The sequence below is a fragment of the Octodon degus genome, unplaced genomic scaffold, assembly GCF_000260255.1.
Source record: "Octodon degus isolate 3935 unplaced genomic scaffold, OctDeg1.0 scaffold00078, whole genome shotgun sequence".
Taxonomy (NCBI): Eukaryota; Metazoa; Chordata; class Mammalia; order Rodentia; family Octodontidae; genus Octodon; species Octodon degus.
Window position 1 is genome coordinate 123399 of NW_004524654.1, and position 17715 is coordinate 141113.

At 42.0% G+C, this 17715-nt stretch overlaps 1 protein-coding gene across 1 annotated transcript in view; it reads right to left on the minus strand.

Annotated features, from left to right (window-relative positions):
- Positions 1-17715, minus strand: part of Arhgap25 (Rho GTPase activating protein 25) — a 74324-nt gene that overhangs the window by 42641 nt on the left and 13968 nt on the right. The gene's annotated exons all lie outside the window — the stretch shown is intronic.

Genomic DNA, 17715 nt, shown 5'->3' on the forward strand with positions numbered 1-17715 from the left:
AAGGCCTCAGGCAGGTCCGCTGAGGGGGTCCACCTCTGCATCAGAGAAAATCCCCTCTGACTCTGACAGGAGCCGAGGGGCCTGCCAGCTGCTGATCAGACCCAGACCAGGGCTCGTACAGTCCGGCAGCTGCTGCCGGCCCCCGCATGCTGCAAAGTGAAAGATTGGCTGGAGCCTTCTGAAGAGGAAGTGGCCACAGCATCTGACAAAAGGTGCTTCCTTTTCCTGCGTGGGAGTCAGTATCTGACAAGAGAGAGGAGAAAATAATGCCTCGTTTTCTAAGGGTTGAGGGTGAGCCCTATGCAGCTGCAGAGGCCACCGGAAGCCGCCTGGGCATTGGTCCATTCAGAGGAGGTGCCAGTGAGTTAGCTTGGAGCTCACTGTCCAATAGCAGCTTCTGCAGCAGACCCTACTAACCACAAGACCAGGCTACGGGGAGTTGGCACCGCCTGAACTTTCCTGCCACATGTCTAGTGCCCTTTTGCCCTCTTCCCATTGACAGTTTACACTAGACCAAGGGCCTTTGGACAGTGCCTGTGACCTTTCCAGTCAGGTTGTCAGTGGCACTAGACCTCTGAAGCAGGACTTGAAGCCAGACCCTTCCATGCACTGTGTGCTGTCACTGGCTTTCGTTTTCCCACGGAGTTGTGCTTGTCACTTGAGTCCTGATCGGTGCCTCTACATCCTGTGTCCTAGTGACTCCTACCAAGGATAACTGTCCCCTGAATATCCACAGCTACCCATCAACCCATCCTAGTTTCCATTCGACGTTTCCTTCAGATGCCACCTTCTCTCTTTTCCAGGCAGTTCAACAAGGACTCTAAAACTGTGTTAGAGCTCCTTGGCTCTTGATTTTGAGCTGATTGCTCACATTTGCTAATGGCTAAAGTTGTCTTTTCTCTCCTCCTGCTGGAAATCCCTTTATTTGGTGTTTTATTGATCTTGAGGACATTCATAACATGGCTGAGCTAAACCATTAACTTCATTCTGACTCCATTTTTTCCCCACCTGAGTAGGCCATTTCCCTTCCTTTCTTCTTGGCCATGAATCAACTATACGTTTCCCAGCCTCAGCTGCTTTACTTGTTAAACCAGGAAAATCATAGTCTACTTATACGGAATTTGAAGATTAAATGAACATACACAAATCATCATAGTGTTTGCTCAGAAGTAACCATACTCTACTTTTATTTTTATCAATAAGTTATTTTACTTCCTATTACATGGAAGGAGAGTGTCCTTAAAGGATTCTTCAACTTTCACTTCAAAATATCCTTTATCCACTTTCCTTTCTTCATTTCTATCTTTCAGGTATTTAATCCCTGACTCCTCCCCCACTGCTTTTGATTCCTCTTCAATTCCTTCTAGGCCTGTGACTTTCAGCCTTTATTCATGCTCATGGCAAGCTTTGAATACTAGAATTTAATATAAATTCTTTCTTTCACTGACTCCAACTCAATCCAGAACTATCATCTTCCTCAGTGTTCTACCCTTCTATCCTATAGTGCTGTCTGAAGAGAACTCTGCCCTACCTGGGCTCCCTTGACCTTATAGGTGTTCTGTGTCCCTATAACATACACTTACACCTGGGTTCCAGCTGGTAGTCACTCTTTCCTTCTTACCAGGGGCCGGGAGCGTTTCCAAAATATGCTCGAAGCTATGCCCTGTTGGTGAACATTATCACAAAAGCACATACGCTCGATTATGATTTTTAAAGGTTTTCATATTTTAATGAAAAATGGGCAGCATGATTGAAAAGGGCTTACTTTATAACAGTAGATCTTGGCACTCCAATTAAGAACTTTATTTTGGATCTTGCTCGGTGGCTACTCACTACGTTCAAGGCCTTTCACTGGGGCTGATCACTTACTCTAAAACTATACAAATGATCCAAAGACACCACTAGGAGGGCAGGAGGGTATTTGAAGGACTGTATACATCTCTGTATCTGTGGAGGTCAGAGAATATTCCTTGCAAACATTTTTATCTCTTCTGGAAAAACAGCTTGTAGACACAGAAGTGAGAAATGTAGTTCACACAAGCCCTCTGGAGGTTGTGGAAGAGTGAGGCAGTCAGATCTTCTTGGCTACCATAGTAGCCTCAGTGTGACACATTTTATGAGACTTTGTGACTATTCACCCAAAGCAGTGTGAGACATGGGAGTGGGGCTCCTTTGTAGGAGTATAAAAAGGAACCTTCCTATGACTCTGGGCTGATGGCACCAAATGATGACAACATAGGAGAGGTGCCCATGCAGCCATATGGTGGCTGTGAGAACCCAGGCTCCTTGACTCACTCCCAGAATCCCACAGACCTTGTTAGGGCCACAACGGGAGACAAGAGAAATGGAGGTCTGCAGTGTTGTGACAGAAGGGCAGGGGTTAGGAGGAACCAGCAAGGTACTACAGATTGAAGATAATTCACTCAAAATAGAACTCAGTGGCTAGGGTATACAGCTTTGTGCTTAATTCTGGGAAATTTTTCATGCTTTGTCATGGCAAGACAAAAATAACCCAAAAACACCTCTGCTAGAAGCACCTACGCATTGCAGAATGACCTGTCAAGAGCAAGAGTAGTCTTGAGGAGACCCTGTGTTCTTAGACCTGAGGAGGAAGTGGTTGGATAATCTCAAGACAGGAAAGCAAGCACCTATCTGTCTACAAGGCCTTACCTAACTTTATTTTATAATCAACAGTGATGCTGCTTACCATATATCCACCAGTATTTCTTGGGTGCTTGTTTTCTTTTCCCCATAACTGATGTGAGCATGGGCTCAGGGATATGTTTCAAGTTAGAAGCTGTAAATCAAACCTCTACACTGCTGGAATTTAATCCTAACAAGGGATTGTAGGTTGGACACTGGGGGCTCATTGAGTCAATGACTGAGCAGGAGATCTTACGTCTGCTATGCAGAGGGGTCTCCCGTCTTAACCCCCAGTATGGTTTAACAGCCAGGCTTTTCAGAAAAGAAACCTTGGTGGGCCTTGGTTTTGACTAACTTTGTTCAATTTCTTAGAACAATTGCTCTTCTTTTTGGGTGTGACCCATTCCAGGATGAAATAAACAAAGAGACCTGTTACTATTAATGGAGGCTTTCTCATAAAGAAAATAATAGCCGTGATAAGCTTTGCGTGTGAGCCAGTCTCTGTACTCACAGTTCGTGTTCTCAGCATCTCTGGAAGGCCTGAGCCACACATGGGCTGCTGAGAAGGCTGCACAGGGACCAGGGAGGCAATTTAAGAAAGCATTTGCTCAGTGTTTACAACACGCTCTGGAACAAGTAGGAAACAAAGGTTCTAGTGAGGCCAGAAATCCTTTATCACTCTAGCAAACAGAAAGAACAAGCCCCTAGCTAGCACTGTGCTGTCCCAGACACCAACTGCCAAGAGTGGCTGTGCACAGAGAAATGAATTAAAATAAGTGAGGCTAAATGCATTTCTTCACTCACACCCGTCATCTTTCAAGGGTCATGGCTGTCATAGAGAGAGTTTTCCAGCATCCCAGAAGATTCTGCTGGGCAGCATGTCTTAGAATCTGAGTGCTTTCATTACAAACTATGGAATGAAATGGGCCATGAGGGCAGGATAGCATTTTACCCAGTAGACCAGAAGGCACAGAAATCAAGTAGCTCTAAGTGGAAGAGTGAGACTTTAGCCTTGACCTGAGAGGCCACCAAGAACCAGTTCGTGTTTCTGAGCAAGGGAGGACCATAGGAAAACACAGATGAGTTATGTAACCACACTGCTCAGGCTAAATATGAGGAAGGGTAGCACAAAGGAGAGAAGTTGAAAAAGCACCACATCCTCAGGGATGGTATTTTTGCAAATGAAGTTAGCTGCTTTGTGTCACAAGTTAGAACAAGAGAAAATTAAAGAGGGAAGTGTGAACAGAAGACACTGTCACTTCCTTTCTTTATCTTCCCATCATCTAATACCTGGCCCAGAAAATAATCACAAAGCCTTCTAAGGTCTGCCTCTGAGGCTTTTCGTCTATCTGCTCTCAGCCTGCCTTATTACGTCTTCTACAGTATTTCAGGGGGCCATGGCTGCTTGGCTGAGTGGCTCCTTCCCAGGTGAGGGTCTATTGCAGATTTTTCTGATTGAGCTGATGGGAGCTGTGCATGAGTTTGGGAGCCACATTTGAATAAATTTGAAAAAGAATGAAATTCAGGTAGCTCCAACCCAGACCTCTCTCCAGGGGTGTGCACCCTTCTATCTGGCTGCTTTTTGGACCCAGGGAGATTCTCAGGCTCATCACTTCCTTCAGCACAGTCCTGCTTCTCACCTCCTACCATCCCATCTTGTATTGAGGAATGCCTCAGCCTGCTTCCCATCCCGTGTTCCTCTGTCTCTGTGGTGTGCCATGAGCGGCATCTTCCCAGCTGATCAAGCAACCTAGGACACTGCCCCTCCCTACAGTCAGCACAGACATTGTTTACAGTGCAGTTCCTCTAGAACACAAACTCAAGTTCCTCTCCTGCCTAGGCCTCTGATGACTCCCCCATGGCCCTCTTAAAAGACACAGCGTAACCCCCTGCTGTGGAATCTGGATTCTTATGGATTTTCTCTACCATTTTCATTTCCTGCTTTTCCTCACCTCCCACCCTGCACCTTCCCCAGGAAGATAATGCTATTCCTGTGGCCGGCCACTCATATCCACCCTCCAAGACTCATTTCAGGCCGTGGCTCTGTGAGAGGCCTTCTTGGCCCAGTCACTGCCTCTCCCTACCTCAGCTTCCTCTTCCCTGGGAACACATGTACACTGTGGCACTCCTCACTATGCCTGGCTTTTCCGCCCTACCTTGTCCTCCTTTCTATCTGCAGCCTAGAGAGATGACAGAATAGTGCTCTGATGCCTGGGCCTTGCTCATCCTTATCTCTGGGGCCTACCTGAAGGGAAGACAGGATCAAGTAGCCGCAGTGCAGGGGCTGCAGCTGTGGGTGTGGCACGGTTCATCTCTGAGGGCCACTTTCTTCCTCTGTGAAGCTGTGATACCCTTATGTGGCAATTAATCCATTGGGATTGGAGATGATAAGTGGATCATTGCCAGTTGAAGCCATGAGTGTTAAACAGAAGCTATTATTACTAAGCTAATACTATTATTGTAGTATGGACCACCCTTTAGGGGAAGTGGAGGGTCCATTAAAATAGCTCAAATCTACAAGACATCATTTGGACTTTATGATAAATTTATCCTATGACTACTTCCCTGTGCTTTGTAGTTTTTAGTTCCAGATTTCATTTTTTACATGAAAAAACACCCCTTATAACATGTAATGAGCTGTGAGACCGATGACAGTGAAGAAGCTCTGTCCATATGCTTTGACATTACATATGGGTCTTCTCGGGGGATCCACCCTTGAGATACCTCTGGGTAACTTAATTCCTTGAAATATCTAATAAGTGTTTCCTGAATGCCCGCCTTAGTACCCCAAATCAAAGTGGATTTAATTTTTCATGGACTGTAACTTGTAGCAGTGGTTTTCATTGTGTGACAAGTGAGTGTTTCAATATAAAAGGAAATTCTGCTATGGAAAGGAGTTCAGCACAGACAGCTATGTCTTCTTGCCAGAAAATGTAAAAGCGCTCTCTTAGTAGCAATTCAGTGACAGAAGGAGACAACTCTGTGTGTGTGTGTGTGTGTGTGTGTGTGTGTGCGTTGAACTGGGGAGGAAAGAGGACTGGCTGTTTCTTTTTTCTAGCAACTCTAAAAATCCAAGATAGGAATAAGGGTTGAAAGCTTTCAGGCCCTGGGGTCAGTCCAGGTCCAGATGACCTCTCCGGGCCACTCCTCACATGTGTCCACTTGGGTCTTTCTGAGGCATCCCACTGGCACTCGCCTTCTGGGGCTTTGGTGCTTCTCAGCTGTTTAGAATACAGTCGCCTCTTGTGGGTCTGTATGTCTCCATCGGTTGCAACACCTCACCCGGCTTTCTCTGCCTATCTCTGCATAACAGGAAGCCAAATGCAATAACAAGAAACTTGCAGAATTGTGAGCACTTCCTACTAACCGCTGCCCTAGAGCTGCCTCTTCCTTAGCGCAAAGCAAAGTGAAGATTTGGCAATTGGTGGGTAAAATTAGCCCAAGTTGACAATGTTGCCGAGTAACTGCACATATGGAAACTGTAGGCTTTGCCAGACTGGAATTCAAGGAAAAATAATTCATGTCATGGAAGACTAATGACTACCGTAAGCTCTAGTCCATGTTATGATAAAATTAAGAGCATTAAGAGAAATAGTGAGGCCTCTATTGTCAAAGCTAGTCATTTGTGTCGGTAAAGGGTTTTGCTTCATTAGTCATTAACATTCACAAATAGTGCATTAAAATGCTCTGTATGTTTGTATTTTATCAGCATAAATGAGGACCTGCTTTTGATTGTAACAATCCTCCAGGTCAGCAATAGCCTAGGACTGGTAACCACAAACAAGTCTTGGGCCCTTGGAGGCTGCAGGTCTGGCCCTTCATATGATGCCACTCTAGCCTTTACTATGTTTTGGGAACAGTGAATCTAGTGTGAAGCTCCACTGACACTGTAAACAGTGAACAGGGCTTGCAATAAGGTGGCTCTGTGATGCAATCTGAGAAAAAGAACCTGTTAAAAATAGAGGCTATTTGCTATGGATAGAGGACAGATCACACACACACACACACACACACACACACACACACAAAACGTACTGATGATTTTGTTAAGGAACATTAAGGCAGGGTAGTAAGAAAATAAAATATCCATACTTTTACAAATGTGCACTTAAGCCTTAGAGGGAAAAATTACATCATGTCTGGAATTTGTTTGGAAGTATTGCAGGAAAGGGAAGGGAAAGGAAGGAGGAAAAAAAAAAAAAGAAAGAAAACAGGGTGGAAATATTATTAAAACTTAGCAATTTTTGAATTTCAGTACTGGGTGTGTACATAGAAGTCAGTTATACTTTCTATGATGATATTTTAAATATTTGCATAGTAAAATCCTTTATCTAAGATCCTCTTAGTCTTATTTTTTTCCCACAGGTCAGCTATTGCCCTGAACTTCAACTTGCCCCTTTTCCCAGGCCTGGATTTCCAGACCTGCTACTCCTCCGACGCATAGCAAATGATACTACCCAGATGTTCCACCATACACGTACGCACTCGCTCCCAGCCCCTCCATTTCCCCCTCTGTTATTTTATCAGTTAATGAGTGGGGCCCCTGGTGTATCCACTATGGACACTGTCTCGCAGAAAGTCAACTTTGCTCAAACTCTTTGTGGTAAAGAGGAGAAGAAAGCTAAATTCCAGCTCCAGGGGAATCTCCGAGGGAGCCCAGAAGAAATGACCATCTGGAATCCTGGGGGGGGGGGTGGCTGGCCTAGATAGATACAGAATATACGAGGATATATATATATAAAAGAGAGAAACTATGCTTAGCAAATGCAGAATTTCTACTATGATTCTGCCCCTGACATTGACAGTTTGGTTTCCTCTTTGAAGCTGTTAAACTTTGATCAGCTGTGTGAAAAATGCTAACGGGGCTTTCCCTTTTGTCACGCAGGGCCTTCACAAAAACGTCCCACTGATTCCATAGGCATCTTCAAGCAGCTGTGGTACCTCTGTCTGCCAGATGCTCTCCGAGTTCACAAGGGGTCTTTGCCCCGATGCATCATTTTGTGGTTGGCCACTGGTTTACAGTTCCCAGAGAAAAAAAATCATTTTTTCTTTCTTTAAGCCAATCATCATTGAATGACAAACTAAGCTTCCCCGCAGAGTGGGTGCAGAGGCAGAAGAAGCAACATTTAGGATGGGCCAAAAGAAAATGGAAGGAGAGGAACCATTACTCAGCAGACTGATGTGACAACTCCCAAGTCTGAGTCACCCTGACCCGGCCCATCGGAATAGTAAGACCTTTTCAATGTAGAAAAATAACTCATAATAGTTGACTTGATAAATATACTGTAATAAAATGCACATAACATAAAATTGACGTTTTAATCTTTCTAAGTGTACATTGAGTAATCTCACACTGCCTCGTAACCATCTCCACCATTCATCTCCAGAACTCTTGGCATCGTGTAAAACGGAAACTCTATGCCCATTAAACAGTAACTCCCCATTTCCCCTCCCTAGACCCTCTTAACTACCACTGTGCTTTCTGTCTGTGTGATTTGTCTTTCCTGAGTAACTCACATGAATGGAACCATACCACATTTATCTTTTTTGTGACAGTTTCTGTTACTCAGCATAATGTTTTCAAAGTTCATCCATTACCGAAATTTCTTCGTTTTAAAGACTGATTAAGTATTCCCATTTTGTGTATGTAATGTTGTTTGTCCATTCATTTGTCAGTGGAGACTTGGATCATTCTCACATTTTAGCTATCAGGACTAAGCTTCTGGGAACATGGTATACATTATGGTTTGTGTCTAGTTGTCCCCCACAAACCCTTAGGCAGTCATTGAAGCTACTCCTAGATTTGTGATTAACTCATGATCCAATGTGGGGATTATGGGTGTGAGGGCTACACCCTCCATGGGGTGGATGCAATATAAGGAAGGGAGAGCGGCTTGCTCCTTCCTTTGGCTCTTACTGTTTTGCCACCATGAACATCTGTCCTGCTCCATGTGCCAAGCCACCTTGGAGCCCACCAAGCAGACTGAAGCCTCCACACACCGTGAGCTAAATAAAGCTTTCCTTCCTTGATTTGGGATGTTGGGTATTTTGTCCCAGCAATGAGAGAAAAGTAACTAAGACAGTATATAAATATCTCCTTAAGACATTGCTTTCAATGTTTTTGGTGTATAACTAGAAGTGGAATTGCTGAATTATATGGTAATTTTCTTCTAATTTTTGGAGGAAACTTCATACTGTTTTTCACAGTGACTTAACAACCTCACACTCCCCAAAACAGTACATAGAGGTTCCAATTCCTCCACCCTTTTCAACACTTGTTATTTTCTGGGTTTTGTTTTGTGAAACAAATTGTTTGTTGGTAGTGGCCATACTAACAAGTATGAGGAGCTGTCTTGTTGCTGTTTGGATTTGCATTTCCTTAATGATTAGTGATATTGAGAATCTTTTTTATACCATTAAACCATTTGTATATCTTCTTTAAAGAAATGTCTTTTCAAGTGTTTTGCTTGTTTTGAAATGAGCTGTTTTGTTTTGTGAAGGATTTTACTACTGTTTTGTCATTGTTGGGATTTTCTTTTGGGGGAGGCTATAGTTCTAGGATAATAGTCCTACATTCTGAATGTTAGTCCTTTATCAGATGTATGATGTCACAGAATAGTACAGATATTTCTCCCATTCTGAGTTGCAGTGTTACTCTATTGATAGTCTTTTTATGCATAATATAAAATTTTATAAAGTCTAATTTTGTCTTGGGAGTTGTACCTATGAAATCATTATAAAATCCAATGATTTTTTTTTTACCAATTTTTAAACCTATATTTTGTTTAAGGAGTTAGGCAGTTAATATCTACATTACAGTAATGGATTCAGTTTGACTCAATTTTTATGTAATGATGTTAAGTAAGGGGACAACTTGTTTCTTTTGGATGTGGGTATCCAATTTTCCTGGCACCTTATTTGAAAAGACTGTTTTTTGCTCATTGAGTTGTCCAGATCCCTTGTTGAAAATCATTTGACCATAGGTTTGATTCTGAACAGTGTATTGTAGTCCACTGGTCTATATATTTGTCTCTATGTAAGTACTATACTATTTTAATTAGTATAGCTTTGTAGTAACTACTGTCATAATTAGTATAGCTCTGTAGCAAATACGAGGAAATTGACTCCCCAAGCTCTTTTCTTATTCATGCCTGTTTGGCTCCGTAAGGTCCCCTGAGATTCTATACAAATTTTGCTATTTCTATAAAAAGTCATTGGGATCTTTATCAACATCAAAAAAAAAAAAACACCCCAACTGCACATCCCTTTGAGTATTGTTAACACTTTAATGTAAGCTTTCTGATCTATAAACCTGTTTATTTATTCCTACCTATTTCTCTTACATTTGTTTAAGAATTGTTGTACAGTTTTTGTAATATGTCACCTCCTTTAATTCCTAAGTGTTTTATTTATTTATTTATATTTATTTATTTTTTTGTTTTTGCAGAACCAGGGATTGAACTCAGGCCCTTGTGCTTGCCAGGGAAGCACTCATTTCACTGAGCCATCTCCCCGCCCCCAAGTGTTTTATTTTTGATGCTAATATAAATGGAATTGCTTTTCACATTTCCTCTTGAATTGTTTTCTGAATGGATCCTGCTAGATTTGCTAGATTTGTTAATTGACTCTAGTAGTCTTTGGTATGAATTGCTAGGCTCTTCAACATTTGAGGTCATATTCTTAGCAGAGATAATTGTACGTCTTCCCTTCTAAGTTTGCTACCTTCTATTTCTTGTTCTTGCCCATTGTTCTGGCTAGGACTGCCAATGCATGTTGAACAGAAGCACAAGAAGTGTGTATGCTCCCCTTGTTCTGATCCCGGTATTTCACAATTCTCTGCTTTCAGGACTTCACATTCAATATGATGCTCACTGTGAGCTTTCATACGTAGATGTATTATATTGAGCTAGCTTGCTTCATTTCCTTGTTTCTTGGGCACTTTCAACAAGGATATTAAATGTTATGCTTTTCTTACATCAATTAAAGTGAGCATCCTTTTTTTTTTCTTTCACTCTGCTAACGTGGTGCATCATATTGACTGATTTGCTATGTGAAATCAATTTTTAATGCTGGGAATAGATCTCATTTCATCATGTATAATCTTTTGCTTTGTTATCAAATTTAATTTGCTAGTATTTTGATGAGGATTATTGTGCTCGGTGTTAAGGGGATATCGATCTGTTGTCTTCTCATATATTTTTGTGTGTTTTGTTTTTTGCTTTGTTGTTGTTGTTTGCTTTTGTTGTTGGAGATTGGACTCAGGGGTGCTCTACAATGGAGTTACACCTCAGCACCCTATTATGTTTTTAGGTTGAGACAGAATCTCATTAAGTTCCCAAGGCTCGCGGCTGGGGAGATGGCTCAGTAGAATAAGCGCTTCCCTGGCAAGTGTAAGGGCCTGAGTTCAATCCTCAGTACAGAAAAAACAAAAACCTTCCAGGGCTAGCAAGAGAGCTTAGCAATCTAAAGCACCTGCATAGGCAAGTTTAGGCAAATGCACGGGGACTGTGGTTTGATCCCTGGCACCACATGCTGCACCATCTCCAACACCAGGATGGGCTGAGCCAGCCACAAAAAAACAAAACAAAACAAAACAAAAGCCTTCCAAGGCTCGTCTTAAACTTGGGATCCTCCTAGAACAACGTTCCTAGTAGCTAGGATTACAGACGTGCACTGCCATACTTAGCTTGCGGTAATTTTGGCAGGTTTTGATATCAGAACACTTCTGATTTTTCAGACCGAGCTAGGGAGTTTTCCCTCTTTAGAGTTTTGGAAAAGAGTAGACAATTGTTGTTGACACTTTAAATATTGGATAGGATTCACTGGTGAAGATCAGATGTTTTCTTTGTCAAGATGATTTTTAATTATTATTTCAATTTTGTTATTAGTTGGAGGTATATTCAGAATTTATATTTCTACATGGTTTAGTCTTAGTTGTGTTTCTAGGAATTTTCCCACCTAGGTTGTCAAATGTATTGGTGTACAATTGCTCAGAACACTATCTTACAATTTTTTATCTGCAAAATAGGAAGTAATAGTCCCACTCTCATTTCTAATTTTGGTAATCTGAGTCTTTGTTTTTTAATAGTTCATCTAATTTAAGGTGTGTCAACTTTGCTAACTTTACTGTATTGATCTTTTTGTTAATATATAATGTCATTCTTTGTCTCGTGCCATTTTATATTAAAGATGTTGTTTGATAATAGTGTAGTCACCCTTGTTGTCTTTTAACTATTTGCATGAGATGTCTTTTTTTAATCTTCTTTCTTTCAATCTCTTTGTGTCTTTGGAACTAAAGCGAATAACACGTAGCCAGAATAATGTTGGATCATTTTTTCTTATTCACTCTATAAGTCATTTTAAGAGAGAATTTAATCCCAATTACATATAAAGTCACTACCCACAAGGAACAACTTCTGTAATTTTGCTCTTTGTTTTCTGCATACCACAGAGTGATAAAATATATTCTGTAAAATGAGATTTTTATGGCTTCCCCAGGGCCGAAGAGGAAGGCTCAAGGTTCAGAGTGACATAGGAAATCTTTGTTTTTAAGGCCTAAGTGTGCGGGTGTATGCATGTGGGCTGTGTCAGAGATGAAAGCAATGAAAAAAGAATGTATTAGGCCTTTGTTGACATTAAGCCATTCTAAGGAAAGAGTCCCTAATGTTTATGAAATCTATGTAGTAGCCTAAGAATATCCAGATTATTAAAAATTTCTCTTAACACTAAAAGCACAATTCCTAAAAGAAATATTTGATACTAGATTTCATTAACAATTTAAATTTTTGGCTTGGAAAGATATTATGAGAATGAGAAGTAAATAATGGTTTGGGTGAAAATATTTGCAAATCACTATCTGACAAAATGTTTGTATTCAGAACGAAGAGTCAAAACTCAGGAAAGAGAATGAAATAATTTCTTAAACGGAAAATATATGAACAGAGACTTCACCACATGAGAAGATGCTGGTCACCACTAGTTATTAGGAAAATGTAACATCATCCATTTCATTCATTTTGATATCTCAAACAAATAAAGAAATACAGTCAGGGGTGTTTCCATCCATAAACAAGACCTCCTAATTCAAGAAGCTCTGGGTTTAGTATAAGGGCCAACCAGATGTTGGTGTGTTTGAAGACTACACGAAGCAGTTCTCTTGTCAAAAGTAGGGGAAAGTCCACTAATGTGCAGAACACCTCACACCTATGCTTTGCTCTGCCACTAACTTACTGCATCCATGTTTAGGCGTTTCACATAATCCCTCCATATTTTTATTTTCTCATTATTTTAGCAAGATTATGCCAGCAAGAAAGAGATAAAAAGTCAAGCTGATTTAAGATATAGACAGGCAGACAGACAGGAATATGCATATATAATGATTCTCACCTGAAGTGGCTTTACCTTCGAGTGGACATTTGGCAATGTCTGGAGATATTTTATTTTTGCTTGTCACAGTTGAGAGGGCTGCTATTAACACAGAATGGGTGAAGTCCAGCGGCACTGCTAACACCCTGAAAGGCACAGGGTAGTCTTGACAACAAAGAATTATCTGACCCAATGTGTCCATAGGTGGAGAAGAAATGCCACAATATGGATACCGTGTGTGTATATAATTTTTCAAGTATAGCAAAATCTTGAGGGAAAAAAACACAGGCCCTGAAGAATAGAAACTCAGGGCATATCATTTGCAGGTTTTGAGTTCTCAGTAGCACTTCGGGTCTCTTCTTAATACCCTAGGATCTATAGAAGTGAGTTCCTAATTCCCATTCTCTGTGAATCTCAAGAGAAAATCATCCCAAGTCAGCTGTTTGTCCTCTTCCAGTTGGTTGTGTTCAAGCAGCCGGGGTTGCAGTGTTCAAGCTCTTGGCTTTCCATGGAACCTGGGCTGGGAGCCAGTAGAGAGGTAGAGCCGGGAAATAGCACCTCTCCAATCCCTGTTACATTGGCCAAGAAAGGAGTGAGAATGTCACCTACCTACTAGAAGCCTACCATTAAATAGATCGCTATGGATCCTGGGTAATTTAGATAAAGAGTGACAAGTCTATCCTTGAAGTAGGATTCTCTCTCTGTCTCTGTCTCTGTCTGTCTCTGTCTGTCTCTGTCTCTCTCTCTCTCTCTCTCTCTCTCTCTCTCTCTCCACACCCCTCCTCCCCTGTCCCCTGTCTTCTCCCCCTGCCCCTTCTCCCCCCTCCCCTCCCCTTTCACCCTGTAGTGGTTGATGCATTGTGTCAATTTGGCTGATCTGCTCCACCCAGTTCCCGGCTGTGAAGGATCCTCCCTGGGGCGTGATTGTTTCTGCCCTGGGGTGCTATTGGGGTGCTAGAATGATTCAGCACAAAGAGTGTACATAAAGGAGTTGAGGCCAGCTCAGCTCACCGCCCTGCCCTGCTTCCTTGGAGAAGTCCCAGTCTTCTGAGGAGCACTTCAGAGGACCTCCGATCTTCGCAGGGGAGCGTCGGTCATAGAAGGAAGAGAGAGGCTTGAAGGATGCTGCAGCTCTTGCTCCTCCTCTGCTCTTCATTTTTTGACACTATGAACTGCTGTTGTTTGCCTTGGAGCCAGCAGAGTATAAACTGAAACCTCCACAAACTGTGAGCTAAATACACCTTTCCTTCTTTCATTTTGAGCATCCAGTATTTGTCCCAGCAAGGAGTAAAAAGTAATTAAGACACACTCTGGCAAAGAATAGTTTGTATCTATATCATTACTACAGAACAAATGAAACCACAACTTACGGTCTGCAGTTTGCACCATTGAGTTTATTAACTTTAGCAAGGACTACTGATTTATGATAGTCTAAAGTTTTGCTTCCTCAGAGATATGTGAATAGCAATTTTTCTGACTGCCTTTTATGATACAAGGATCAAGTGAAGTGATTGAAAAGACGATAAATCCCTGACCCAACAAAGCAAGTAGGATCCAAAAAGATCTCAAGTAAAATCCAAACTCCAATCTTTTACCACACATGGTCGCTGCATTTTAAAGCTGAGAAAGTGGCTGCCATCATCGTCCTGCACAGCTGACCACTGGGCAGCTCCAACCCAAAATCCGTCCAGAGCCTGGGAAGGTTTGCTGCCGGCCCGGGGGGTCACCTTCAGCTTCAATTCACACATCAGTGTAGAGCATGGAGTCTTGTGCCTGACTGGGAAGGACAATTCGGGAACAAGAAACTGCTCTAGGAATTTCATTAGGTGTCACTTTCCTGCTGGCCCAGACCAGGAAAAAGGCTAGGAAAAGGCAAGACTGTGGACTGGGGAACCGAAATGGTGCTTCTTGCTAGCCTAATCTTCTCCACATCCCTCTACACACAACTCCCAGAAAATACTGTGGGCAGGCCAGAGGGGGCAGGCTAGAGGATGGGAGACATGGTGTTATATCTAGGCAAAATTTTTACGAGATTCTTTATTGAGGGATTTTTCTGAATTTGAAAACATAAAACAGTGGGATTTTTTTTAAGCAGTAGGATTTTTAAAACTGTTTAAATTGACTATACAGAATCATGAGTTTCATTTTGTAGTTTCATACATGCACATGCCTCACTGTACTGTGATTATTTTCACTCTCCTTTAGCCCCTTGCCACCCCGATTTCATATTTTGGGGGGATTTCAACACATATGGCTACTGACTTTGTGCATCTGTATATGCATGCAGTTCATTCAATTTTAGGACTGTGAGTTTATTGATGCTAGTCTACGCACACAAAAGGAAAGACAGACTATAATGGTATAGATGCAAGTTGGGGATAACAGTAAGTCACTCTGAAGTCATTTGGAACAGAAAAGAAAAATGGCAGAGGTGGGCACAAGAGAGGAAGAGGAGGGCTCTGCTATCTGGGGACAATAAGCCCCTCACTGTCCTCTGAAGTGTGCCAAATGCCCACAGGGATTTTCAGCCGTGTTTATGCATCCTTAGTGTCTTCCACCTCTCTCTTTGCACCATTAACACTGGTCCTTGGTTTTACATGTCTGAGATCTTCCTGGTCCATACCATACCACTCTGGCTTCTAGCTAGAGTTCCTGGCACATCAGTAAAGGAATGTGAGTTGGGATTGAAAAGCCTGGCTATGAGGAGGCCGGCAGCTCCAACTCACAGAGTGAGCAAGTCTTTCACACTGTCCCAGTTCTGCCTGAGGATGAGAAAGGGTGTCTTTTGTTTGTTTTTTACTGGGTCTCACTACACAGCTCAGACTCATAGTGATCCTCCTGTCTCAGCCTCCCCAGTGCTGGGATTAGAGGTGTACAACACCATGCCCAGTTTCTGTGGCCTGCGTGGTGAGCCTGGAGTCCCACAGCTGGCATAGCATGTGGTTCCAGGGTTCAAACTTGGGTCCTTGCACTTGCTAGACAGATGTTTAGACTGCCAAGATATTTCCCCAGCCCTGAAGTTTTTAATCCTATAGGATGGGATAAAACCCCGAAATATTGAGAGAGTTAGAGTAGTACACAGTGTTTGAAGTCTGCAGTGTTAGTTTTTTTTTTAAGTCCTTCTAGGAAACTCCACAGCTAATTTACACTTAACTGAGTTTATATATGAACTAAGTGTCAGGTGGTTTTGTTGAGAGAAAAAATGTGTGACCTCTTTTCCTGGATCTATTGATATGACATCAGTAACAATTATTCACACCTCCTATCTTATAAAAAAAAACCTTCATCTTTGTTATTACCAATTCCCTAAAGTGTGATTGTCCACTACTCAAAATTACAGAATAGAAATAGTTCTTTAACGTTCACTTTTAGAGAAGAAAAACTCAAGAGTCAAAGCTATCCCAATAAAGTAACGTAACTCCATATTAATCCAAGTGCTGCATCCAATCTGATACGGAGGTGGCCAGTGTATGTGGCCCTGTGTCTTAGCAGAACTTTCCCTCGTTGTTTCATATCTGACCACTTGGTGTCTTACAAAAATTGAAAGCTCACATCATAAAATGGAATATGCAAATGTATCAATTTCCCAAGATGAAAGTAATTAGTATGCATTACAAACATAAGCTAATAAAAATGATGTATAATTGAAAAGGAAATCGAAGTGTTAAAATTTTAAAGAGTGAATAGATACATCAGACCCCTGGATACTTAAATTATAATGTCTGGAATTGAAATGAAGTAGGGGATTTTTTAAAAAATCTTCCTAGGGGAGCCAATGTTTAGAACTGATTAATTAGAGAAAGGTAGAAATTGTTCATCTCCAGAGCCTGGTGCTGTCCATGCAAGTGTCCCTTGAGCCCTGGAGTGGTGGCTCATAGTTATGCAAACACTAACACTGGGGAGCTTGCAGAGAATGAAGTAAGGCCTTGGAAACTGGAAGCTGGGAAATAGTCAGGAAACAAGCAGTGTAATTTAAGCCTGAAATGGAGATAAGGGAAGAGGGGATTTGTGGTTTAGGTAGGAGACAAAATTAATAGAACTATTAGGGTAGGAAGAGGTCCTGAGGTTAAGGATGGGCTCAAAGAAGACACAATTCCTAGGATCTAAAGTGACAGAGTATCAAGACTGGCTTTAAATTACAGAACTTAGTGCAAAATGGAAAAGTGGAACCTCTTGTTCAAAATCATTAAGACTCAACTAGGTCGTCACAACAGAACATGAAGCCCAGCATGGGACCCTGTGTGACTGAGCACAGACTTCATACCTATGCAGCAATCCATGAAAATGAGATTTTTGGTTATTAGACGGAGCAAGGAGTGGCCAGCACAGGGGGCCCACAACAGAATGAGTAGAACTGACTCACAACAGCTGTCTCTAGGAAGGGCATACACATGTGCTAGCTCAGAACCTTTCAGAAGATTTTCCTACTCATTAGAGAATTCCTTGGACATTACATAAGTGGCAGGATGTGTCTTTGAAATCTGTACACACTGACTAGCTGTTGAAGAACTGAGGGCATCAGAAACTTTGGCGAAGTACACCTTGGTGCAGAAGAAGGGGGAGTTGTGGGTAAATTCTGCAATGACAACATATTCCAGCAAACTCTGGTGCCCTGTGACAGCTCCCAAGGCCGTAAGACCCAATTCTCATTGAGAGTTGCTCACTCTGAGACCACCACTGGGGGAAACTGCCCAAGTAAGGCCTCCC